The sequence below is a fragment of the Giraffa tippelskirchi genome, chromosome 1, assembly GCF_054371585.1.
Source record: "Giraffa tippelskirchi isolate mGirTip1 chromosome 1, T2T-mGirTip1v1.2.pri, whole genome shotgun sequence".
Lineage (NCBI taxonomy): Eukaryota > Metazoa > Chordata > Mammalia > Artiodactyla > Giraffidae > Giraffa > Giraffa tippelskirchi.
In genome coordinates this window covers 162,639,768-162,666,383 of record NC_137275.1, presented here as the reverse complement: position 1 = coordinate 162,666,383, position 26,616 = coordinate 162,639,768, and the positions used below count along the sequence as shown (strand labels likewise).

At 40.3% G+C, this 26,616-nt stretch overlaps 1 protein-coding gene across 29 annotated transcripts in view; it reads left to right on the top strand.

Moving 5' to 3' along the window:
- Positions 1-26,616, top strand: part of KANK1 (KN motif and ankyrin repeat domains 1) — a 243,906-nt gene that overhangs the window by 127,801 nt on the left and 89,489 nt on the right. Inside the window, exon 4 of one of the 29 annotated variants that reach the window (XM_081503136.1) lies at positions 19,112-19,168. The exons of the other annotated variants lie outside the window; for them this stretch is intronic. The gene's annotated coding sequence lies outside the window, so the exon portion shown is untranslated. The remainder of the gene's footprint in view (positions 1-19,111; positions 19,169-26,616) is intronic. 29 annotated transcript variants of the gene reach the window in all.

Sequence of the window (26,616 nt, the reverse complement as noted above, 5' to 3'; positions counted from 1 at the left end):
AGGAATGCTTGTAAATTCCAATGAAGGTAACTTTAAATAAAGGAGAGGTAGGTCAGTATCTTAGTCTGGAACTATGGTAAATTAATTTTCCTTGAACCACTGTGTAGCAGGTATTTTATATTTATTTGTTAAAGAAAATCAGTGAAATATTTTAAATTGTATATAAATTCTACTACTCTAATATAACAGATTTCATCTTTCTTACATACATTTAGTTTACATTTTAGTTACGTGGTGTATTTGGAGCACTACTTTTACCTAAGTTGGTACAGATTTGCATTCATTTACAAAGCCTTTAAAGTTATAATGATAAATAGTATTTAATCATATTAAAGTACCATAATCTATAAACCGTCTTTCTAAAGTTAAAAATGTAGATTGTGTGTAATTCTTTCGTACTTCTTCAGGCCATAGTAAATTATTTCTTTGGGATAAATTCACAAGAATAACAAGGCTAAAGGTTTGATTTGGCTAGAGTTTCTATTTATCAAAGACTCTTTTTTGATTATAAATGCATAATCATCCTAATAAATGAGCATGGTGTAGAAGTATATAAAATACAAATTCTCTGTGGGACCTCAGTCCCATTCCAAGTGAGCCCTTAAGCAAAGGTCGTATTGAATGAGAAAAGATAGTAGTGATGAATGGAATGATATGGAAATAGTGATGGTATACTGTGTAGTTTAAAAATAAAGTACTGGTTTATTAGCATGATTTGAAAAATGGAATCCAAGCAGTTCCTTCTTTGGACAAGACACAGCAGTACGAAGTGCTGGTTTACTATAGTAGCTGATTGACAAAGTATAATCTCCTGTATCAGGTAATGTTAAGTGATTTCCATGCCCCCTTGACTCTGATCAAGAGGTGGCTGGAACCAGCAGGCCCGAGCTTTACTGGGTGTAAGGGTCACTGAAGAATCCTTCTAGATAAAAGAGGAATTGTGTACTCCAGACCCTGGAGTGATGACTAGGCTTGAAAAGCCAGGAGGGCCAGTAGAGACAGTTCTGGTACGCTAAGGGAAGAACATGCTTTAGGCTGCATGTCTGTGACCTGAGTGTCTGTTTGATTTCATCTTCTAGACCTACCAGCAGAAATCAAATGTGTAGTCTTTCCCACTTTTCTGGAAATTGTGGCTGAGCAAAGAGAAAGAAGTCCATACATAAAATCATTCTTCACAGAAGCGTTAATTTATTCCATGAGTCCATAGAAGAATAATGCAATGGTATTCTCCTATTTGGTTGTTTCTTTGAATTATTCACAATTATTTTTCTCTAAAATATGTCTTCTCTGTCCTGTATGTGCTCATTTTGCTACTCCAGGCTGAGTGTAATTAGGTTGCCTTGTTACTCTGCCTGTCAACCGTGTCTCCATCTTCATTTCATAGGGAAGGTTGACCTGACGTGTATGGTGGTTTTTGGCCTTTGGGGTTGTTAGCTGTCAGTCCCCAGCATTCCATTTGCTAGTATTGTGCCTGGTCCAAGCTTATTACCTGTAAAAACAATAGGCAAACTAAGGAATCTTTTAGTAAGTCTCAGATAATTGTCACTGAACAAAGAGTCCTGCTTACCTGCCCAAGTTCCTCACTGACTCGGTACTTTAGTTTCCAATATGCTAAACTGGGTTTCTAAACTTATCTCCAAGATTCCATCTGGGACGTAGATCGGAAGAGGGGTAGGCCTCAAAGGATGACTGAAACTGGAATAAAAATTATGAGCCACATTTCCTCTGTCATGCTCTTCAGACATGTCTTAGCACTTGCAAGGAAGCTGAATTCCAAACAAAGAAGCCACTGAGGAAGTCATGCTTCATTTTTTAGTAAAAGAGTGTCTGTGTTATTAAATAGGAGTATGTCTAAAATTCAGAACCTCAGATCCTAGTTTGCTGACCGTCAGGTGATACTGTCATTCAGTTTCTCAGACATGTTTGGATGGTTTATTTTCCCAGCAATTTTTCAGTTATTTTCATCATCTTGACCATCAAATTTTGTGTGCACATGCCTGTACACATAAGAATATGTTTTAATTAAAATAAAACCTGTTTTAATTTACATAATAAACATGTTACCCAGAACACCTCCTACACCAACCTACCCGCACTTTCTACACTCTGACTTGGACATTATTAGTTATTTTGTGCTTTGGGAAGTTCTGGATAAAACATAGAGCCAAGATATGTGACTCCTGAGAATAGGGTTGGGAATGTCATTTTTACAGTCTATATTTTTAATAGATAATTACTTGAGTTAGGAAAGGGACTCTTGATATAAATTTTGAGATGTCCCAGTGATGTGTTCTTACTTGGCATCATTATCTAAACAACACTGACTGGGTGCAGTACAGCAGTATGAAGGCATGCCTTACTAGATAAGCATGATGTGTGCCACAGTGGTGGTAAGGCATCCAACCTTGCCCTTGGCATCCAACCTTGCCCTTATGTGCTTCTTGAGGCAGAAGGTAGAGCCTCAGGGATTTCAGTATGGTCATCTTTATGCCCCTTGCTACAAAAGTATGTATTCTGCCTTTGAACAGAGTTTATATTTTTTAAAACATTTTGTATAAAAATTTAAAATTTTTAAATACATGGATCACTTATTTAGAATTGCTGTTTAGTCGCTAAATCGTGTCTGACTCTTTGCAACCCTATGGACTGTAGCCCACCAGGCTCCTCTATCCATGGGATTTTCCAGGCAAGAATACTGAAGTGGGTTGCCATTTCCTTCTCCAGAGGTATTTAGAAATAGGACAAGGTATCAAAGCAGTGAGAGTCAATAAATTTGTCAGATGGAAGATGAAAAAGCAGTCCCTTAAGGTGAAGAAGCTGCAGGAATTTAACATGAAATCCTAAGGATGAATTTAACCTTCACCCTAAGATGATGATGTCTTCTGAGACCGTACTGGAATGTGAAGAAGACAGTGATTGTAAGTGATAAATATCTCTGAATCCTGGTTTTGACCATCAGCTGTTCTTCTAATGAGGAGTTAACAAGTGGAAAGGGGACCCACACAAGGCAGGAATCACCATGACCTATGACATTTGTCTTCCATATACTTACGGTTATGATCAGGGTCCTCACTGTGGCATCATACACACAACAAATGACAAGAATGGATTTCGTTTGTATGTACTCAGTGTTTCAGAAAAGAATTTATGGTGACTTAAGGATATATAAAATGAAATTAATGATCAGTGGGTGAGGCTACTCAGACAGAGGGAAATAGCCAGAAGAGGAAATGAGGGATGAAGATAGAACATGTGTTGTGTAAGGGCTTGTAAATACACTAGATATAGGCTGATTTGGCTCTGTGCTGTCCAGCAGCCAAGGCAAGGAAAGAATTGTGACCAGATCCATAGCTCACAGGGTCTTTAGGATTCAATAAGCTAGTTACTCAAAAAAGGAACAGGCACTCCCCACACATGGATTAGTGAGCTACACCATCAACAAAGTGCTGATCCTAAGTGCAGCCATAGCCCTCACGGCTGGAGAAGTGCAGGGCTTCTGTGCTTTACAGGAAAGTAGCATTTGCTTCTATGCCCCTATTGTGCTGATAATACAAAGAATAATACATAGGCTGCAAACTTTCTTTTAGTACCTTTTCCCCTCTTTTAAAGTGTTATAATAAGTGACACTTATGAGATTAGAATAGGTTATTATTATACTTCCTGAACTCTACTTTAGAAATAATGGGCCCATGAGCACTTACATTTCTGTCTTTCTGGTATAATGACTGTGTTCACTAGATGGCAGTATCATCAGCCATTTGGAAAGTTAAATGTGATTTCACATCTCTTTAAATACTGAAGACGCAGAAAAGGAGGAAAATCATTTAACTGAACGTGCAGGATCTCATTTCTACACCTCACAGGAAAGGGAGTTTTTCTGTTTTCTCTTTCCTTTTTCTTCCAGGCCATGGAGAAGCTGCTGTCCATAGTAGCTGCAAGCATACTGGGTGGCACTGAGTGCGCTTTTTCACAAGAAACAAGCAGGAGTGGCTGACAGTGATTCTGGACCAGCTATGGGATAGCAATGAAATGATAGGGTGAAAAACGTGTTTAGTAAGTGGGGATAACTTTTAGGCCCTCTGTATTTGTTCAGATATCATTTCTAGCTTCAAAGCAATGTTCACCTGTCTCAGGAAATGAGGTGATTTGATGTTTTTCTACTTACGTAAAAATCCTTTGTCCATTTCCATCTTTGAAGAGAGACTGCATTCTTTTTGAGAGCTTTTTTTAGTGAAAAAGTTGGACTTCTTTACGAATTATAATGTTATAAAGTTTAAAGTATTTGGTTGGATTTTAGGATTTTTACAGTATATCTTAGGGCTTCCCAGGTGGTGCTAATGTAGAGAACCTATCTGCCAAAGCAGGAGATGTAAGAGACACAGGTTCAGTTTCTGAGTCAGGAAAATCCCCTGGAGAAGGGCATGACAACCCACTCCAATATTCTTGCCTGCAGAATCCCATGGACAAAGGAGCCTGGTGGACTACAGTCCATGGGGTCGCAAAGAGTCAGACACAACTGAGCAACTGAGCACACACGCAGCACGTGCAGTGTATCTTGGGTAGCATGTGGGCAGTCTTAGAAGAATTGGTCTTTGTCCTCTTCAGTTCAGTTCAGTTCAGTCTCTCAGTCGTGTCCGACTCTTTGCGACACCATGAACCGCAGCACGCCAGGCCTCCCTGTCCACCACCAACTCCTGGAGTCCACCCAAACTCATGTCCATTGAGTCGGTTATGCCATCCAACCATCTCATCCTCTGTAGTCCCCTTCTCCTCCCGCCCTCAATCTTTCCCAGCATCAGGGTCTTTTCGAATGAGTCAGCTCTTCGCATCCGGTGGCCAAAGTATTGGGGTTTCAGCTTCAACATCAGTCCTTCCAATGAACACCCAGGACTGATCTCCTTTAGGATGGACTGGTTGGATCTCCTTGCAGTCCAAGGGACTCTCAAGAGTCTTCTCCAACACCACGGTTCAAAAGCATCAATTCTTCAGCGCTCAGCTTTCTTTACAGTCCAACTCTCACATCCATACATGACCACTGGAAAAACCACAGCCTTGACTAGACGGACCTTTGTTGGCAAAGTAATGTCTCTGCTTTTTAATATGCTATCTAGGTTGGTCATAATTTTCCTTCCAAGGAGTAAGCGTCTTTTAATTTCATGGCTGCAGTCACCATCTGCAGTGATTTTGGAGCCCAGAAAAATAAAGTCATCCACTGTTTCCACTGTTTCCCCATCTGTTTGCCGTGAAGTGATGGGACTGGATGCCATGATCTTAGTTTTCTGAATGTTGAGCTTTAAGCCAACTTTTTCACTCTCCTCTTTCACTTTCATCAAGAGGCTCTTTAGTTCTTCTTCACTTTCTGCCATAAGGGTAGTGCCATCTGCATATCTGAGGTTATTGATATTTCTCCTGGCAATCTTGATTCCAGCTTGCGCTTCCTCCAGCCCAGTGTTTCTCATGATGGACACTGCATATAAGTTAAATAAGCAGGGTGACAATATACATCCTTGATGTACTCCTTTTCCTATTTGGAACCAGTCTATTGTTCCATGTCCAGTTCTAACTGTTGCTTCCTGACCAGCATACAGGTTTCTCAAGAGGCATTTGTCCTCTTGGCATTTTGTTACTAGCAATGCTGCTGGTTTCTTGAGCAGGACAGCTCTTCATTGTGTACTACTGTCCCATGTGTCATAGGGTATTCTGCATCCCTGGCCCTTATCCACTTAGTACCAGTCATGCCTCAGTCATTATAATGACCCCATGACACAAATTCCCATGAGCCTCCTTAATAGGGCAAAGGAAGGGAAGTGGTTTTGCCCAGGGTTGAGAACCTCTGGATTAGAGGTTTTGATTTAAGTAAAGGAATTTGTGGAATGTAGTGGGCATGATCTCTTAAAAAAATGTTCATTAATAATTTTCTACTCTAAAAATCTTAAATTTTTACTCATTTGCATTTATTAATGGTTGTGATTCCAATTAATTCTACATAAGCACAGTTTTATGTAATAAAAAACTGTACATGTATCATTTTATTATACTTTTTGTATAAACTCATCATGTACTTTTTCTTCTACTCCTTACTGTTTTTCTATTTAACCTACACATCATGCAGATAGTTCATTCTCCTCCACCCTGCTTCCTCCTCCTATTTTTAAAGTTACAACCATTTTTTTTCACAAGTCAGCTTTAGTATCATTTTCTTGAGAACTATGAAATATCTTTTTTTTTTCATTTAAATTGAAACTATTAGTATATAAGTAACTTGAGGATGAATTGTGTTCTTTTCTCTTCTAGTCTTTCTAGCATCATACATTCTTCTTTTTGCTAGGCTTCCCTTTTTCCTCCCTTAAAAGTTTCTCTGGATGGGAGAAAGTTTTGCCTGCATTCTCCAACCCTTACTGATCCCATGTGTCTCTGAGTCATGGTTTGTGTACACACATGCTAGTCATTTCTAGGTTGTGCTAGTTGAGAAGAGAGTAATCTTGTTTTCTTTCTCTTTTTCTTTGTTCATCAGCTAACTAAAAAATCCACTTGAGCTTAAGGCCTGGACCCTAGTATTCCAGTTTGTTCTCAAGGTACCTAGCTCAGGGCTAGTCCATAGTATATTCTCTTGGTAAAGATTAGATAGTTGGTATGTCCCAAATTACCTTCCCTGGTTGGTCTTTGCATTTGTGCAGTTAATACCAGCTTCTGGAGATAGATTGGGTCACCATAAAGTATGCCAAAGACATTAGGAGTAAATTTTATATCTTCCCTTTGATGTCTAAAGACAGAAGACAGTGGTAGAGGGGATTCTGAGTGACACCTGATCTAACAAAAGATCCATGTGTAATGAAAGAAGAGGGACAACAACTGCTGAATCCACCTGGAAGAATGCTGACCTACTCCTGGTCCTTGGAATACCAAGGTCCAGAGGTGATGCCAGCTGATAACATATGCCATGCACTAGAGTTGATGCCATTTGCCCGCCTAGAGAAATCTCTGAAGGCACACAAGCAGAAGAGAATTCTCCTATTAAGGGGCAGCAGTGACTCTTCTGTAATCATCATACCAGCCTTACTTCCCCACCCAGCATCAGCCTAGAACCACACCCCTGACTGCAACTCAATAAGAAACGCTGTTTAATGCTAAAACATGTCAATCAACAAGATGGACTTTCAAGGTTTAGGTAATCTTGGGCACTTGTTTGCATTACTAGGCTTTTAACTTTTATCCCATCCCTCAGTTCAGTTCAGTTCAGTCGCTCAGTCGTGTCTGACTCTTTGCGACCCCATGAATTGCAGCACGCCAGGCCTCTCTGTCCATCACCAACTCCCGGAGTCTACCCAAACCCATGTCCATCGAGTCGGTTATGCCATCCAACCATCTCATCCTCTGTTGTCCCCTTCTCTTCCGCCCCCAATCCTACCCAGCATTAGGGTCTTTTCCAATGAGTCAACCCTTCGCATGAGGTGGCCAAAGTATTGGAGTTTCAGCTTCAACATCAGACCTTCCAATGAACACCCAGGATTGATCTCTTTTAGGATGGATTGATTGGATCTCCTTGCAGTCCAAGGGACTCTCAAGAGTCTTCTCCAACACCACAGTTCAAAAGCATCAATTCTTCAGCGCTCAGCTTTCTTCACCGTCCAACTCTCACATCCATACATGACCAGTAGAAAAACGATAGCCTTGACTAGACAGACTTTTGTTGGCAAAGTAATGTCTCTGCTTTTAAATATGCTATCTAGGTTGGCCATAACCTTCCTTCCAAGGAGTAAGTGTCTTTTAATTTCATGGCTGCAGTCACCATCAGCAGTGATTCTGGAGCCCAAAAAAATAAAGTCTGACACTGTTTCCACTGTTTCCCCATCTATTTCCCATGAAGTGATGGGACCAGATGCCATGATCTTAGTTTTCTGAACGTTGAGCTTTAAGCCAACTTTTTCACTCTCCTCTTTCACCTTCATCAAGAGGTTCTTTAGTTCTTCTTCACTTTCTGCCATAAGGGTGGTGTCATCCGCATATCTGAGGTTATTGATATTTCTCCCCGCAATCTTGATTCCAGCTTGTGTTTCTTCCAGCCCAGCGTTTCTCATGATGTACTCTGCATAAAAGTTAAATAAGCAGGGTGACAATATCCAGCCTTTTCCTATTTGGAACCAGTCTGTTGTTCCGTGTCCAGTTCTAACTGTTGCTTCCTGACCTGCATACAGGTTTCTCAAGAGACAGGTCAGGTAGTCTGGTATTCCCATGTCTTTCAGAATTTTCCACAGTTTATTGTGATCCACACAGTCAAAGGCTTTGGCATAGTCAGTAAAGCAGAAATTGATGTTGTTCTGGAACTCTCTTGCTTTTTCGATGATCCAACAGATGTTGGCAATTTGATCTCTGGTTCCCCTGCCTTTTCTAAATCCAGCTTGAACATCTGGAAGTTCACAGTTCACATATTGCTGAAGCCTGGGTTGGAGAATTTTGAGCATTACTTTGCTAGTGTGTGAGATGAGTGCATTTGTGCGGTAGTTTGAACATTTGTTGGCATTGCCTTTCTTTGGGAGTGGAATGAAAACTGACCTTTTCCAGTCCTGTGGCCACTATTGCGTTTTCCAAATTTGCTGGCATATTGCGTGCAGCACTTTCACAGCATCATCTTTTAGGATTTGAAATAGCTCAACTGAAATTCCATCACCTCCACTGGCTTTGTTCGCAGTGATGCTTTCTAAGGCCCACTTGACTTCACATTCCAGGATGTCTGGCTCTAGGTGAGTGATCACACCATCGTGATTATCTGTGTCGTGAAGATCTTTTTTGTACAGTTCTTCTGTGTATTCTTGCCACCTCTTCTTAATATCTTCTGCTTCTGTTAGGTCCACACCATTTCTGTCCTTTATCGAGCCTATCTTTGCATGAAATGTTCCCTTGGTATCTCTAATTTTCTTGAAGAGATCTCTAGTCTTTCCCAATCTGTTGTTTTCCTCTATTTGTTTGCACTGATCGCTGAGGAAGGCTTTCTTATCTCTCCTTGCTATTCTTTAGAACTCTGCATTCAGATGGGAATATCTTTCCTTTTCTCCTTTGCTTTTCGCTTCTCTTCTCTTCCCAGCTATCTGTAAGGCCTCCTCAGACAGCCATTTTGCTTTTTTACCTACCTTATTACAAGATCTATCCATGGGAACTAAAGAGACACTGTTTTGGCAGTTACTTCAGGGACTCCTCGGGGGCTAGTTGATATTCTTTCTACTCACATCTGAAGCAAGTAGATTAAAGATGGCAGGGCTTATGCTGATTGTTAGAGTAGCTACTTTGGATGCTGGTTAAGTTGCTATCCAACTGCATAACCTGGATCTCTAATGTACAAAGCCTTTATTTTGCTTGCCACTTCTCTAAACTGTCATTTAACCTAAAAACTGCATGTTTCCACACCCTCCAAAGAAATATTTGATTTATATTCAATTGGTACCTACCAGGTTTCACCAGTGAACTTCCTGTTATCCATCCATCTACTCATCCATCCATCCAAGCTTTTAAGTGCCCTAGGTAAGATACATAATAACAGTCAAGATAGTAATTATCCTACATGACCCCATATCTCAGTGGCTTTCTCTCAGTTGTCCTGTGTGTCCCTTGTGGGTCAGCTGCAGCTCTGCTCTGTGTTGACCTTTGTCTGTTGATGGAGCAGCCTCAGTCTGCATCACTGCTGCTCTTCAGAACCAAGGAGGATAAGAGAGCGAGGTAAAGTTCCATGCTAGCTCTTCAAGCTTTCTCTGGAAGTGTTATGTGGTCATTGCCCAAAGCCAGCCACATGGCTACACTTGAGTGCAACATGGGAGGTGCTATATAATTTCCCTTTGGGAAAGGGCAGAAAATTTTGGTAAATAGTAATATTATCTGCCATGGGTCACCATAAAGTATGCCTTCCTTGGATGTGGTAGCTGTTTCTCAGGTTCCCTCTCCGGAATCGAACCCTGATTCCTACCCTAGATCGTAATAGTCAGATGTGTCTTTTGTCTTCAAAAAGAAAATGGAATCAGTTGGAGGGAAGGAAAAAGGAGTGAGGAATGGCAAATGTCTAATATCCTGGTTTTTACTTTCTTATTAATTTTTTAAAAAACAGCAGCCATTGCTCACCTGGGTGTATCTGTTTAGTCTGAGAAGATACGTTTCCTCTTGGCCGGAAGCCCGCCTGGAAGGAAGAGCCCAGTGTCACCTTTTCAGCTGCTCCACGGTGATAGGGAGCCAGCTACTCTTCTTTCATTTGGCTGTGGGAGGAGGCACTCGCAAAATGGGCTGGTAGGAAAAAGTGCTTCTCAGACTGAATTTTTCCCACTGTCAATTTTGGCAGATAAGGTGCTGCTCTGCACCTATCTTCTTTGGCATAAGCTCAGATCAGCAGGCCAGTTCCTGACATACACCTATACACACTTTGCACTGCTTGTTCTGTTTTCCTCTTTCCTGCTTAAGTGTCTCTCAGGGATAAGCTCCACTTAAGGCTTATCACTTTTGTTGTCAAAAAGAAAACATATTTATAGAATGGAATATCTCATGGAAAGAGGGTGTGGGCAGAGTGGAGGAAGGAATGAATCCTGGGTGTTGTCAGTCAGCAGTATTTATGGAACCACCCTCTGGACACCACACTTATGGTGGGCAGTTACCAAAGAATACATATGGCCCACCTGCCCCCTGTTATCTACCCTGCATACTAAACTTCCTCCTGAAGATTATTTCTGCTAATACTACTGTGGTTAGCTTACTTTAGATAAAGAACAGTATTTCCAAGAATACATTAGACAGTTCTAGATCTAGATCCCATGTGGTGTAGAACTGAGGCATTCACTGAGAAAAGGTTGAGTATTCTCACTTCCAGATCACTTTTTTTCTTTTTGGCCATGCCATACAGCTTGCAGCATTTTAGTTCTCCCGACGAGGGTTCTAACCCTGGCCAAAGGCAATGAAAGCACAGAGTCCTAACCACTGGACTGCCTGGGAATTCCAACAGGTCCACATTTTTAATGCTGGAAAATGGTATTGTCTCCTTGTCAAAATATTTATCAGAACATAATTTCTTTATAAGCAAAGACTTCAGTTTTAAAGAAAACATGTTCACTTTTAGATACCTAATTCACTTCTTCATGTCCATGAAGTAATTTTTTGAATGATTATGAATAAGGAAGCTTGCTCAATGGAAAAAAAAAGTCTTCAACCACAAGACTCAAATTTGTCATCTGGGAAGAGATGCTTTGATTCAGCCTTGTACACACTGGGTGGGGAGACTTCCTTTTCTCTTCTGGCTCCTACCATCTCATGTCTGTCCTGAGGCAGAACTGGCTCCACCCTATTATTCCAAGTACAATCTCCTCTTTCTGGTAGTTTGAACAAACTTACCTGCAGCCTTAAAATAGAGAATAAAGTTGTTGGAGGAAAGAAGTAGGGAATTAATATTGTTTATTTGGGTAACTTGTAAATTAAGAAAATGTTTTTAAGTGTGGACTTAACATTTTCTGAACTTACATTTACTATCTATTGGTGACAATCCATAGCACCCTTAGGAGAAAAAACTATAAGCCATAACTAAGTGCAAGCCACTCTTTTTAAAGAAGCACATATTTAGGTCATTTAAAAGTCCCCTGTAGGGCCAAATCTTCAGTTCTTTCTTCATAGTCCATACTTGTCTTAAAGGAGTAGGAGAGGTTGAGAGGCTTGGGATAGGTATCATATCATGCCTCAAAAATTATTTTTAAAAGTGTAAGTTTTCAAGCCATACAGTGATTAGAGGTATCTCAATGCTTAGTCTTTTTTATCTAGTTGAGTGGAAGATAGGGCAGGAGAAAACAGGTGGAATAAAACTAAATCAGCAGTGAGCTGGTATCCTAACAACTTCTACCTCAGACAGATACTAGGCATAATTTACCCTTTGCATAGCATCAGATTTGGGTGGGCCCAGTTAGGGCTTCCCTGAGGTCTCAGACAATAAAGAATCTGCCTACAATATGGGAGACCCAGGTTCAATCCCTGGGTCAGGAAGATCTGCCACTCCAGTATTCTTGTCTGGAGAATTCCATAGACAGAGGAGCCTGATGGGCTACAGTCCATGGGGTCACAAAGAGTTGGACACAACCGAGCAATTGAACACACCAGTTGCCTTAAACTTTGAAAATGTGTATTTACAAAAAGAAGAGCTGGCATTAAGTCAGAATAGCTAAATATGCCATTCTTTTATAATCAGATGAACTGCTATATAATCATAATAGCTTTCCAGCATTCAGCTAGGGACAGAATGGATAAAGATATTTAATGATCCGCAAGGAATCTTGCCTTCAAATTGTTAGGTACATACAGTTTACAGAACACAGATTTTCTCAAGTTAGCATTACTGTAATTTTCAGAGGGTTTATATATATTCCCATATTAAAAGTTTTTAATTAAAATTTTAGTTCTTTTCTATAATTTAAAATACTTTAAAATCTAGATTTTACTCGGGTGGGAATGTTTCTCCAGGTATATTTAACTGGTTTAAATTCTACTGTTAACATTCTCAGTCACCTGGTTCAGGTCTGGGCAAGCCACAAGACTTTGTTCAGCCGCTGGTATCTTCTGAAATGCTCTTACTCTGTGTTACTCAGTGTCATTAACCACATCCCATTCTTTTCCCACCCTTTCTTGGAATAGGACACTAACTCTTTAACAATCTATCATCTAAAACCAGATTTTGTGGGTCAGCTTAAGCAACAGGTAATAATGTGCAAGAAAAAGAAAAGTTGAGATAGAGTAGAACTAGCAATAAAAAGTAGCATTTCTTTTTTTCAATGACTACAGTCCTGTTGACAGTTTTTCTCTTGACCTAAATATAAGGTACCAGTTTGCTAACTGAATTGATCATATACTAGACTGAAGAGTAGTAATCATTTGATTTATGAGTTGACTCTTGGGTCAAATTCTTTAATTTGCTTTTTTACCATCTGGCTTATCTAAACTTTTATTTAAGGGCTAAACTGCCGAAATAATTTCAGAATGCTCGATACCAGAAATCTAAGATGTTTAATTGTCTCTCTGGTTTTCAAGCTCCTTCGTTGAAGTCCATTTTCACCCTTTGAGGAAAGTGATGTATTATAGTTAAGAATTGTACTTTTGGGTTTCATCTGATAAAAAGAATAACTGAACAGTTGATGGATATCAGATAAAGTTAGCAGGGTAAATGGTTAATAAGTGCTATCAAGGATAAATTAATTTTGAACTCTTTGTATTAGCTCTGCCAGAATTAGATCATTATACGTGAGCTTTATGAATCATTACTGACCTTATTGAACATGTGTATGGAAAGCCCCCACATGCACTCAAGTCAGGTTTGAGTTTCATTGACTTGGCAGTATGGAGATTCTCAAGGCATCATGTCAAAAAAGGAATCTGAATCCACACGGGGTTTTCTAACATCCCCGTGGCCCATTACCGGAGGGGAAAAAAGTAGACTTAAAGGCCTTAGACATGAATCATCTAGTACTGGTGAATCTGCTCCGTTTCTAAATCTTCAAGGAGCACAGATTCTGGGCAATTAGAGATGAAGAGTCTGAAACTTCATGATCATCCACTTCCTCCTTTCCCATGACTAATAGACATTCATTCTTCCAGCCATTGTTGACATTTTCTGTTTCTCTCATCAAGATCATGAGTTGCCCTCTCCTCTAAGCAGAGCAAGCACAGCTCAGAACCCCCTTGCCAGCCCTGCCTGCCCTCTCACTTGCTCTCACTTGCTCCACATGCACATAACCCGTGTGGCATCTTACATTGACTCTCATGTGTGGACTGTGCCCTTACCAGTGAAGGGGATACAGTCTGGACGCTCTGCCAGAAGGCTTTGGCTTGTCTTGAGGACCTGTGGTGTTGCTTAAGCCTCTTGGAAAAAGAGATATTGAGAGAGAGAACGAGAATATAAGAACAAATCCCCCAAACTGCCTTAGGAAGCCCATGATAAGAATAAATGAAAGGCTATCTTGGATGAAACAGGCAGATTACACCTATAAACTTACCTGTTGGATTCATTGACTTTTTGATCATTCCAAAGCTCCTGAAGCTAATATTGGAGCTCCTTAACCGTTTGAAGAGAAAGCCTACAAGAGAAGTTCAGAAAGATTTTTGGAAGAGGTTTTCTAGGTGTATTTGTCTTTTGTCAGTCATGAATAGTCATGAATAGTCATGAATAGTCAGTCATGCTGAATCCTCTTAGCATGCAACAGGGATTTGCACAATTCTGTACCCAGTAAAAATTAGTCTTGTTATTGATTGTTCCCTCTCACCAGAATAGAAAGATGATTTGTTAATATCTTACCTCTTTAGTTCTGAGGAAGACAGAGATTACCATATTGGATTAGGTTAGTGGGTCTAAACCCTGGCTATACACCATCAAAATCCTCAGTGAGTTGGATTTTTTAAATACACTCACCCAGGCCTCACCCCCAACCCATGGAATCACCTGTGCAGTCTAGAAGCTCACACACATCCTGGTGGAAGATGCATGAGGGTGGACATCCAATTACCACATGGTATTATAAATGCTCTAGGAGCCCACGCTTCTGCTTCTATGCAACCCACTTTCATTCCCTGAACATCCTCTGGGTACTTGGTGCTGTATATATGATTTCACATTTTAACATCATTGTGCACAATGTGCTTTTTTTTTTTTTTTAAATTGATCCTATTCCAGATTGAAAAGTAGTAGTCATTTGATTTATCAGAGTTGACTCTTAGGTAAGATTCTTTATTTTCTCTCATCTGGCTTATCTAAACTTTAGGGGCTAAACTGCTGAAATAATTTCAGAATACTTCTAAGTTTATTTTTGTTTTTACTTTCAAGTTGCTTTTATGTTTATCTTATTTAATTTTCAAAATAATTCCAGGAAGTAGAAAGACAGACACATTGCCACCAGCACTTAAGGACACAGATATAAAGGGAAGGTGACTTGTCCCAGTAAAGTGGAGCCAAATCAGATATTCTGACCAGGCTTTTTGGTGCCTAGACTGATTGGTGCTGTTGTCACCACCAGGCAGCTTTGCCTCCTTCTGGCACATTCACTTACCTGCCTACCACTCTAGAGACGCTAATTGAAACCCATACTTTAACTGCCCAGATTAAACTGCTTTACTGTGTTATTGTCACTCCTGTGTGTATGGTGTGGTGTGTGTGTGTGTGTGTGAGAGAGAGAGTCCTTCTTGCAGGTAAGGAAACCACAGTGAGGTTGAACTATCTGACAAGAGTCCCACGCTGACTAGTGGCAGAGCTGACACTTAAAACTCAGGACTCCAGCCTCAAAGCTTGTATCCATTTGAGAATTTACCAGTCCCTCAAGAGTTCTGCATGGTTACTGAGGCTCTGTCTCTCACACATCTGAGCAAATCTAGCATGAATCCATGTACTCATGGATCCTGTCAGCACTTTTTTTTTTTTTTTTTTACTGTCGTGAAATTCTTAATTGGTCCAAAACCCATTTCCTCCATTTTTACTGCTCAAAAATATGTATTTAAAAAAATAAAACTATTGGCTTGGTAAAAAACAATACATGTTCATTTCTAACAAATGTCATCAATATAGAAAAATAGAGAAAGATAAAAATAATTCTAGAATTCCACTGAATTGTTGAATGGTTACTTTTGGACAATAACAGCAATAAAAACCTCTTCTAAATTAGCCCCCAACTAAAATAAATAAATTTATAAAAAAAAAAAACAACCTCTTCTACCACTCATTCTCATTGTACAAATATACAAAGCTGTATAAAATTTCACACTTTGAAGTATTGTGTAGATTGAAGTACTAATTTTCTCAATAGTCCCTCAAGTTTTAAAAGAAAAAGAGTGTAAAGAGGTAAGCGGTTTGCCCAAGTGCAGATGTTTAGTTATTCATAGATTCTTATTGACAGAGCTCAGACTATATAATGGGGGTTTTGGACTTAATCATGCACTGCTCTGCATCCTTGGTGGCCTGTACATAAGCTGCTTATTAAGAAAGGGAGAGAGAATGCAAACTTTGCATGATATTCAGAGAAATATTGAATCAGGATTTTCAAAAGTGAAATTTACTCCGTTTTCTTCTTTTAATATGAAGTTTATTTTTCACTAAAATTGTTTTCAACCCTTCCTTAAACTTATACCACACAGTTTGCTGTTACCACTTTTGTTGCTGTGCTGTGTCTTGGCACTTTACAAGGGAAGAAAAGAAAGGGATAAAGGAGTAGTCTGACTTGAACCAGTAGAGCAGTTCCTGGAACCTGATAAAATTTATTTGGAATTGATGACTTGTGTTTTCAACTTCTGTAAAAGACTTCCCTTGGAGCAAAAAGAAGACAGTCATCTGTGAATCTCCTCACTCATGAACCCTAAGGTTGTGTGATGGGGCACTGCTCTAGACGTGGTGAAAGATGGCTGTGAGGGTGAATAAGGCATGGGTCTTGTCCTGGAAGAAGCTTAAAATCCAATGGGAGCAAGTGATAAATGCATAAATGATTACTTAAATTTCAAATGAATCTAGTATGTACCTGGAGAGCTGCAGAGAAGCATCTTAAAAGTTGCACTAAACAAAAGCATTTTTATCTTCTTTAAAAATGCAACTTAAAACTCCCTCAGTAAACCACCAAAGAGACTCTGCCTCTAAGTACAAGAAGCATACACCCAGTCTTTAGTTTCAAATTGAAATCTTAACATGGACTTGTTTATGCCCTTGAGCAAACTGTTTAACTTTTTTATTCCTTGATTTCTAAATTTATTTCTAAATAAAATGGCAGTGCAGCCTAATGTAAATGTCAGAGAAATCCTCATTTATAAGATGCTCTGGGGTCTGAAAGGTTCTGCCAAGATTATATAGCAGTTAAGATTGTTAATGTCCAGAGCAGACGCCACAAACCCACAGGGCCCTTCTTCAGTAGCAGATTCCTGCAGATTAGCAATAAGAGCCAGATTTCCTCAAAGAGGAAAAAGACTGCTCCTATCGTGAGAAAGATTTGTTAAGACATATTTTTAGTACATTTTCCCAAGTTCTTATCAAGTAGGGCCCCCAGATAAGAACTGTTAAGTATTTAGCTGTAAGCCAAAGGTTGAGAATAGGAAACATTTAAATCTTTAAGAACTTGAGTCCAACAAAAATGCTGGCTAGCCGTCTGACCTAGGTAAAATAAACCTTATATCCAAGTTTCCCAGAAAAATTGTTTATTTATGGGAAAGTTCCAGGCCTCCATGTTGTTATCTTTTCTCTTTTCATCCACAGGAAACGTGTGCTGAATCTTCTGATAATTATCCATTGTCAAAAGTTCTGTATTTCTATATTCCTGCTTCTGTACAGAATGTCTAGAAAAGACCAGAACTCAAAATTGTTTAATCACTTTTTGAAATTTTTAAATAGGTCTCTGCCTTTCCCTGATTTGTTAACTAAATAACCCCCAAAGAAATATCCTGAGAGATACTCAAACAGATGTTCAGAATAAAATCAATGAAAAGAAGTTTCAAGCCTTTTTTGCCAAACATGGACTCATACTTTAAAACGATCAGTCTCCTGAGCAGGTTGGCCTGGGGAATGTACTGTATACTTGAAGACTTTGAGAACTTGGCCCTCTTTCTAGACTGCTCATCTCTCCGATTACTCAGGTTATTTCCGAATTTCAGCCACTCTCCATTGTTCCAAATTATAATTTTCATCCTGAACCCACCCTTAAATTACTTCAAAAACTTCCCTGCATTCTATTCAACTTTTTGAACCTTTCCTTTAATTTCTTGTATTCTCTGTGTGTACACCAGTATTTCCCAGTATCTTTTCTTTCCAGCTTATCCCTTCTACCGTTCTCTGTAGCCACCAATTTTGTCTTTGTTCGTTCCTATTTATTTGATTTGTTCTCTCCTTAGCACTCTTCCTTTACTCCTGGCCAAAGAGTAGAGTGAGCAAGAGATTTCTAGCAACATCTGAAATCGTGAAGTGTGAGAGACAGATTGTGCCATAGAGCATCCTGTCTTACTCCTCATTTGATGGCCAAGTTCAGAGGCATGTGATAGGTGAGGACAGAGCCTGGATAAATCCAAGTCTCCCTTCCCTCCTGTTCTCCCTCATCCACAGCATCTGCTTAGAATACTCAGGTCCACTCAAGTTGGAAATGGAGGCCCTCATTTTTCACCTCAAGCTTCTTATCCAGCCTGGTACTTTCTTTCCCCTCCCATTTCAAGCATGTGCCTTGGCAAGGACCTCCTTTCCCTATTGATCTCTGTTAATAAGCTTGACTGGCAAATGCCACAAGACATTGGTCTCTTCTGTCAAAGATACTCTTTGGTGATGCTGAGGGTCTTTTGGCCAGTAATGAACAACCCTCCCATACTGAAGCTGCCTATCTTCTATGCATCTGAGTCCATTGTAATGTTGCCTCCTGGAATCTGCCTTCAATCTGTTGGTCTTATCCCTGCACTTCATCCCTGCTAATATTTTGATTTTGTTGTGATGTGAGTTTCAGGGAGACCAAGGGTGGATGTGTAGGATCTGTGTACTTATTTAAGCATAAATACATCATGTACTAGACTGAGGCGGGGGTCAGGTGTTTTGTCTTTTCTCTCCTTTCTGTTTTCAGCAATGGTGGTACCCAGCCCACAGAAATTTAGGGCAGAGTAAGGTTTGGGCCAAAATTAGTAGTGTTTATTTGTTTAGTTAATAAGGATTTATTAAGTGCCTGACCTATACACAGCCATCTGCTAAATGAAAATTATATTAATAAAGTAGAAATCACAAAGTCTGACTAAAAGAGCATTCGAAATATTTATATCAAGAATAATAAGCATAATTTTTATTGTCACAGTGTTTTTTAATAGTATATGAAATGCTTATAAAATGCAGTTGCTTGTTCCATTTCCTCAGTAATCCTATAGAAAGTATTTTCTGCATTTTATTGATAAGGAAGTAAAGCTGGGAGAGATTCTGTCCCAGCTCTGAAAGCCAGAGAAACAAGTGAATAGAGGCTTAGCTCCGTGCCCAGCCCACTTGTCCAGACCTACTTCTGGCTTTATATTTCTGGGTGCCCTGCCTGTCTCCTGTGTGCTTTCATTCCCTGCCTTAGGCTACCTATTGGATAACTGGCTTTTTTGAACTTTGGTTTCTGTCTTGCCCTCTTCCTAGGTTTTGTTATTCTTCACTCCAGACTCCAAATAATGCCTGGGATGGGCCTCACAGTAGGTGAGCATTCCTGTATTTCTGTTCCCTAGTGTACCTAGTTTTATGCATTAATATATCTGAGATTGGGATGCATCTTATAATTGCCATTGAGGTTCATATCTTTCTGAGACTTTGCCTCTGCCAGTCACTGGGCACTGCCAAACTGAGACCAGGCATGAGAGTCTCTGCCTGAGGGTGTTTAGACCAAACTGGTGGTGGGAATTCAGGATGTAAGCCCACCCACATACGGGCTTGTGGTTCAAATCCTTGGGAAGGTCCCCCTTCCCTCCACTCAGTTCCAGGTTCTCATTGCCATCTCTTTCTGTGTGGCAGAGTTATTTCTCTGTGGCTTTTTGGTGTCCCAGCTTCATGTAGGGCTCCTCTGTCTGTTCAATTCCTCACTTAAGTGCTTTTGATTTCTCAGTGGTACATAAAATACTGTCCATTTTGTGATGGTGACATCTCAGATTTAATGAAATGTAGCCTTATGCGGTGAGAGCAACTCTGGGTGACTGTTGGTGTTGCCTTGCTTAACATCTTTTTTACTTCAGAGGAATGAGTGGGTGTTCCTTGCTTCCTGTCCCCCAGGTGAGGCTTGCTCACCCGCTCACACAAAACCCTGAATGTGTGACCACTCACTCTCCCTCCCCAGCCTTCCTGGCAGCTGCCTAACTGGGTTGCACACATGCAACAGAGATACAATGTTAATAAATAATTCTACATGTAATAGAGAAACAAGCTGTAAAAATAGTCATTTGCCATCTGCTCAGATGAGTTGCTAGGAAAAGCAATGACATTTTATGATTCAGTAACTGAACTATCCTTGTGGCTCCTGTAAGGCACATCATAGACAAACAAATTATAAATATCCAGACACGTGTCTTGAGAGAAAATGCATTGGTCTCTGAAGCAAATATAAATAACAAGTACTGAATCTTCTTTCTCCCAGTGAAGGTCCAGAACAACACTAGTGAATTCTCACTAGAGAAACAGTGCTTCAGATTTGCAGTTTACAGTCCAAATGTGAGAGAACTGGGCTCAGGGACTCCCAAGGCTTATATTGGGGGAGAGAAAAGTACAGTAAACAGCAGAAAATAATAGTAGTTTATTTACTTCATACCCTTTATATGTCAGGCCCTGTAGTAGGCACTTTGCATATATTAGCTCATCTCTTAGTGGAACATGAGTGCTCATTTTAAGAAGAAAGGGGATAATGATAGGAATAAAGGTAATTAATCGAAAGCAAAGATGAGTTTCCCGTGGAACGTCAACAAAGGGAAATGAGAGAGGCTACAGAAAACTTAGTCAAGACCTGATTGTTGTCTTAACAAAAAGGCAGGGTCACACCCCCCAGAGCAATGGAAATAAAAGCAAGAATAAACAAATGGGACCTAACTAAACTTAAAAGCTTTTGCACAAGAAGGACACTATAAGCAAGGTGAAAAGACAGCCTTCAGAATGGGAGAAAATAATAGCAAATGAAGCGACTGACAAAGAATTAATCTCAAAAACATACAAGCAGCTCATGCAGCTTAATACCAGAAAAATAAACGACCCAATCAAAAAATGGGTCAAAGAACTAAACAGACATTTCTCCAAAGAAGATGTACAGATGGCTAACAAACACATGAAAAGATGCTCAGCATCACTCATTATCAGAGAAATGCAAATCAAAACCACAGTGAGGTACCATCTCATGCCGGTCAGAATGGCTGCTATCAAAAACTCTACAAACAAATGCTGGAGAGGGTTCAGAGAAAAGGGAACCCTCTTACACTGTTGGTGGGAATGCAAACTAGTATAGCCACTATGGAGAACAGTGTGGAGATTAAAAAAACGGGAAATGACCATATGACCTAGCAATCCCACTGCTGGGCATACACACTGAGGAAACCAGAATTGAAAGAGACTCGTGCACCCCAGTGTTCATCGCCACACTGTTTACAATAGCTAGGATGTGGAAACAATCTAGATGTCCATCAGCAGACAAATAGATAAGAAAGCTGTGGTACATATACACATGGAATACGACTTAGCTATTAAAAAGAACAGTTCTAACGAGGTGGATGCAACTGGAGCCTATTATACAGAGTGAAGTAAGCCAGAAAGAAAAACACCAATACAATATATTAATGCATATATATGAAATGTATAAAGATGGTAATGATGACCCTATATGCAAGACAGCAAAAGAGACACAAATACAAAGAACAGACTTTTGGACTCTGTGGGAGAAGGCGAGGGTCGAATGATTTGAGAGAATAGCATTAAAACATGTATATTACCATATGTGAAATAGATCACCAGTCCAGGTTTGATGCATGAGACAGGGTGCTCAGGGCCTGTGGTGTACTGGGATGACCCTGAGGGATGGGGAGGGAGGTTCAGGATGGGGGTTACATGTACACCCATGGCTGATTCATGTCAGTGTATGGCAAAAACCACTACAATATTATAAAGAAATTAGCTTTCAATTAAAATAAATAAATAAATTTTGGGGGAAAAAAAAGGCAGGGTCAGCATGTGACTGGTTGATGGGAACGGCTGCCTTGGTACAAGCAGTTCTAGGAGGATATGTATCTGCTGTTGCTGTTTCTGTTCAGTGTTAGCATGTTTGCATCCAACCCACCCACAGATATTTTCTTACTCCTTTGCTTTTGAGATAGAGGACTTGAATTCACAAGTTGAGTTAAAAACTGGTTAAATATACAGGGCAATTTATGCCCAGCAAACAGAATTATCTATGAAAGTTATGCTGTTCACACTTCAGGATGGAACAACTACTAAGACTCTGTCTCCTTGCTCTCACATTCCTCCTCGACTCACCAAGTCATTTTCCTCACGTCAGCCAGAGTAGCACTTCCTGAAACCAACCCAGTCCTGTGGCTTTGGAGCTCAGATAACTTTCAGTGACTCCCACTGCTTTCAAAATATAATCCAAACTCCTTAGCTTGGCATCAGTTCAGTTCAGTTCAGTCACTCAGTCGTGTCTGACTTTTTGCGACCCCATGGACTGTAGCACGCCAGACCTCCCTGTCCATCACTAACTCCCTGAGTCCACCCAAACTCATGTCCATTGAGTCGGTGATACCATCCAACCATCTCATCCTCTGTCGTCCCCTTCTCCTCCTGCCTTCAATCTTTCCCAGCATCAGGGTCTTTTCAAATGAGTCAGCTCTTCGCATCAGGTGGCCAAAGTATTGGAGTTTCTGCTTCAATATCAATCCTTCCAATGAATACTCAGGACTGATCTCTTTTAGGATGGACTGGTTGGGCCTCCTTGCAGTCCAAGGGACTCTCAAGAGTCTTCTCCAACACCACAGTTCAAAAGCATCAATTCTTTGGCGCTCAGCTTTCTTCATAGTCCAACTCTCACATCCATACATGACTACTGGAAAAACCATAGCCTTGACTAGATGGACCTTTGTTGGCAAAGTAATGTTTCTGCTTTTTAATATGCTATCTAGGTTGGTCATAACTTTCCTTCCAAGGAGTAAGTGTCTTTTAATTTCACCACTGCAGTCACCATCTGCGGTGATTTTGGAGCCCAAAAAAATGAAGTCAGCCACTGTTTCCACTGTTTCTCCATCTGTTTGCCATGAAGTGATGGGACCAGATGCCATGATCTTAGTTTTCTGAATGTTGAGCTTTAAGCGACTTTTTCACTCTCCTCTTTCACTTTCATCATGAAGCCCTTTAGTTCTTCTTCACTTTCTGCCATAAGGGTGGTGTCATCTGCGTATCTGAGGTTATTGATATTTCTCCTGGCTATCTTGATTCCAGCTTGTGCTTCATCCAGCCCAGCGTTTCTCATGATGTACTGTACATATAAGTTAAATAAGCATGGTGACAATATACAGCCTTGACGTACTCTTTTTCTTATTTGGAACCAGTCTGTTATTCCATGTCCAGTTCTAACTGTTGCTTCCTGACCTGCATACAGATTTCTCAAGAGGCAGGTCAGGTTGTCTGGTATTCCCGTCTCTTTCAGAATTTTCCACAGTTTATTGTGATCCTCCCAGCTTGGCATACAAAGCCCTTAGTCATCTCCAGCCCTTGCGTATTTCTTTGTGACCCCTTGGACTATACAGTCTGTGGACTGTATGGAATTCTCCAGGCGAGAATACTGGACTGGGTAGCCTTTCCCTTCTCCAGAGGATCTTCCCAACCCAGGGATCAAACCCAGGTCTCCTGCATTACAGGCTGATTCCTAACCAGCTGAGCCAGATTGGAAACCCTGCATATTTACTTTCCCACATCTCCCTCATACACACCCCTTTGGAATCTTCCTGCCTTTGCATCTGCTCTATGTCTTCTTTGAAGACTACACATCCTCCCCTTCAGGGCCAACAACTCACTCATCTTTAAAATTCCTTTCAAGAGTAATGTCCTCTGATAATCCTTCCCCACATCCCAGTTTGGGTAATCTTCCATTCCTTTGTGTTTTTGTACATCTCAGCTCATGTTAATAGGATCAGTATTTAACATACAGTTAAATTACAGTAAGTTGTAATAACTTCCTTCCATTACTCTGTTTTCTGTGAGTTCAAGGGCAATATCATTGATCCTTGCCTCCCTAGGACCAGTATCTTAGTACTCGTCACCTAATAAAGATTTGAATGAAAAGGAGGGACATGTGACCCTTAGTTTAGGATGACTGGTCAGTCATTGGTCAAGTCTTACAAAATGACCTCAAACTTCTACTGAAGTCAGATTTCATGTTTTCCTTTACCATCAGATATCAACAGCCAGATTTTCTTGGCCAGAAATGTTGCTGAAATTCCATACTGCAGCACTTTGATCTCTGGGATGATATATCCACAGCATGTGATTATTTGTCTAGATAATTGTGCTTTCCCTTGAGGTTCTAAGAGAAGTTAAAAGAATCAATGGCTTAGTAATTGTACAGTTAATCTTAAAGTTGAGTGGAAAATATTTTAAAACTGGCTAGAGAAGATAATTACTAGGAGAAGATAATTACTTATATATACTGTAACTGGTGCAGATGGAGGTTTCATGCAAAATAAAGCAGTTTATCATTTTTGTTTTTTTAATAACTTCTACTTTCAAATGCAAGTGTAGCAACCTTCAGGGCACAAAGCACAGCCTTCCTTTCAGATGGGACTTTTCATAATTCTGTATCTACACATTGACTGTCTGTGTATGAAGGGACTGGGGGACATTTCCTTTCTTATAAGCTACATTGAGGGTTTAACTTAGAATTGATTACCACAGGGAAGTTGTCTCGGTGCCTCATGAAAGAATAGAGTGAAAGTAAGTATTTTAGCAAAGCAAATAGGGTGAGAGAAAACATACTTTTCTCTCCACATGTTGTGAGTTTCTGTACCATTTTCTAACCAATCTTGACTTTTTTTACACACTCACTTTTTCTGTCCCATAAGAAAATAAAGAAATGAAAGATTTATGGGTATTAATAAAATGATAATACTTGTTATGCTTTTTCCTGCCATTCAGGTTAGTACCAGCAGTGCCACTCCTAATTAATAAATTCTCTTTGCCCATGTTGCAAAATCCATATTGCTGAACCTGGTCTGGGGACCCCCAAAAGTTCATTCCAGCTCATTTTTCTAGTGCTCATGTTAGAATATGTTTTAGGTATGAGTAACAACCCAAGAAAACCCCAAATCAAATTGCCTTATACAATAAAAAAATTTAATCTTTTTCATAACTTAAGCCCAGAGAGCAGCTTTTGAGGTTGATTCAGTAGCCCAATGATATCAGAAGCCCAGGCTGTTAATTTCATTTCACTCTGTTATTCACCGTCTGTTGGTTCATCCTCTGCTGGGTGGCAGAACGGCTGCAGAAGTGCCGAGCACCACATCCAGACCAGCGCTGTGTATTTCCTTTAGGATTGAAGACTTTTCTCAGAAGTGTCCTAGAGAATGTCTCCTTAAATCCCTCTGACCAGAACGGAGTCACATGTCCTTTCCCAAACCAGTCACTGCCGAGGGGAAGGATGCTACTATGGTAACCAACCTAGGTAGAACAGATGGGGAGAGTCAATCATCAGGACTACAGGCCTTCCATGTTTCTCACTATATAGCCCCCCTCCCCAACCTCACCCCTAGATACCTTGGCCTTCCAGGGTGGCCCTTAAAAAGCCTGAGCCTAACTGTCAGTAAACCTGCTCTCTTTCTCTCCATAGCCTAGGTATCGCCTTCTCCCGGGTCCTCTGCTCCATGGGACTTTCCGTGCCCACTCTCTGTTCTGATCATTCGGCACCTTTGTGAAGGTCACATCTCTCTGACGAGATTCTGAGGTCCTTGGGCATGTCTGCTCTTCTCTTTGTTCCCTAGTGTACTTTTCAGAGAACCAGAGATCCTGAATTTATTTGTGCAAACCCTTTCCCCAAAATATTAAGACCAGTATAACCTACAGAAGGAAATGTTGTTACATCTTATTCATAATAAGCCCCTTTGAGACCAGTGTTAATTCATTCAATCATGCCCAACTCTTTGTGACCCCATGAACTGCAGCCCACCAGGCTCCTCTGTCCATGGAATTTTCCGGGCAAGGATACTGGAGTGGTTTGCCATTTCCTTCTCCAGGGGATCTTCCCCACCCAGGGATCAAACCTGGGTTTCCTGCACTACAGGCAGGTTCTTTACTGACTGAGCTACCAGGGAAGCCCTGGTCCTTAAAATAGAATATTTATCCCTTCTATTATTAGAAAGTAAGAATTCCATGTTAGTCGAACAAGAAAAAGTAAAAATAGCATTCACAGTTTATTAATATTCTCTCTTCATCCATTCGTTCACATTCCTTTTTAGCCCTTTCATAAGGGATCATAAACTCAGTTTCTGCATGGTGTGTGCTCAGTCACTCAGTCGTGTTTGACTCTTTGTGACCCCGTGGACTATAGCCTGCCAGGCTCCTCTGTCCATGGGATTTCCCAGGCAAGAATACTGAAGTAGGTTGCCATTGCCTTCTCCAGGAGATCTTCCTGACCCAGGAATCAAACTCGTGTCTTCTGCATCTCCTGCATTGGCAGCCAGATTCTTTACCGCTGAACCACCTATGCGTGGTACATAGAGGCTTTAGATGTTCTTAGTTTAACCGTTTTTCTAATACTCTCAGACAGTGATTCAGTCGTCATTGTCTTGGGTTGGCCAAAAAGTTCATTCTGGTTTTCCATACCATCTTATGGAAAAACCAAATGAACATTTTGGCCAACCCAATACATCAGAATTATTGGAGGAGCTTTTTTAAAATATGCATATTCAAGTGTCATATTTAAGTGTCAGTTGGTCTGGAATAGAGCCCAGTCTGTTTTCATAAAATGAGATTTAGGAGTTTCTCAGGAGACAGTGAGGAATTGCTCTTAGATATCCATACACCAAATCCTTGGTGATTATTATCAGAATAATTTCAGACTTCTCAGTGTTCTTGTACCAGATAGGATAGTTGCCATGTCGTCTTGTTTCTCATTATTTGCACATCTAACCATG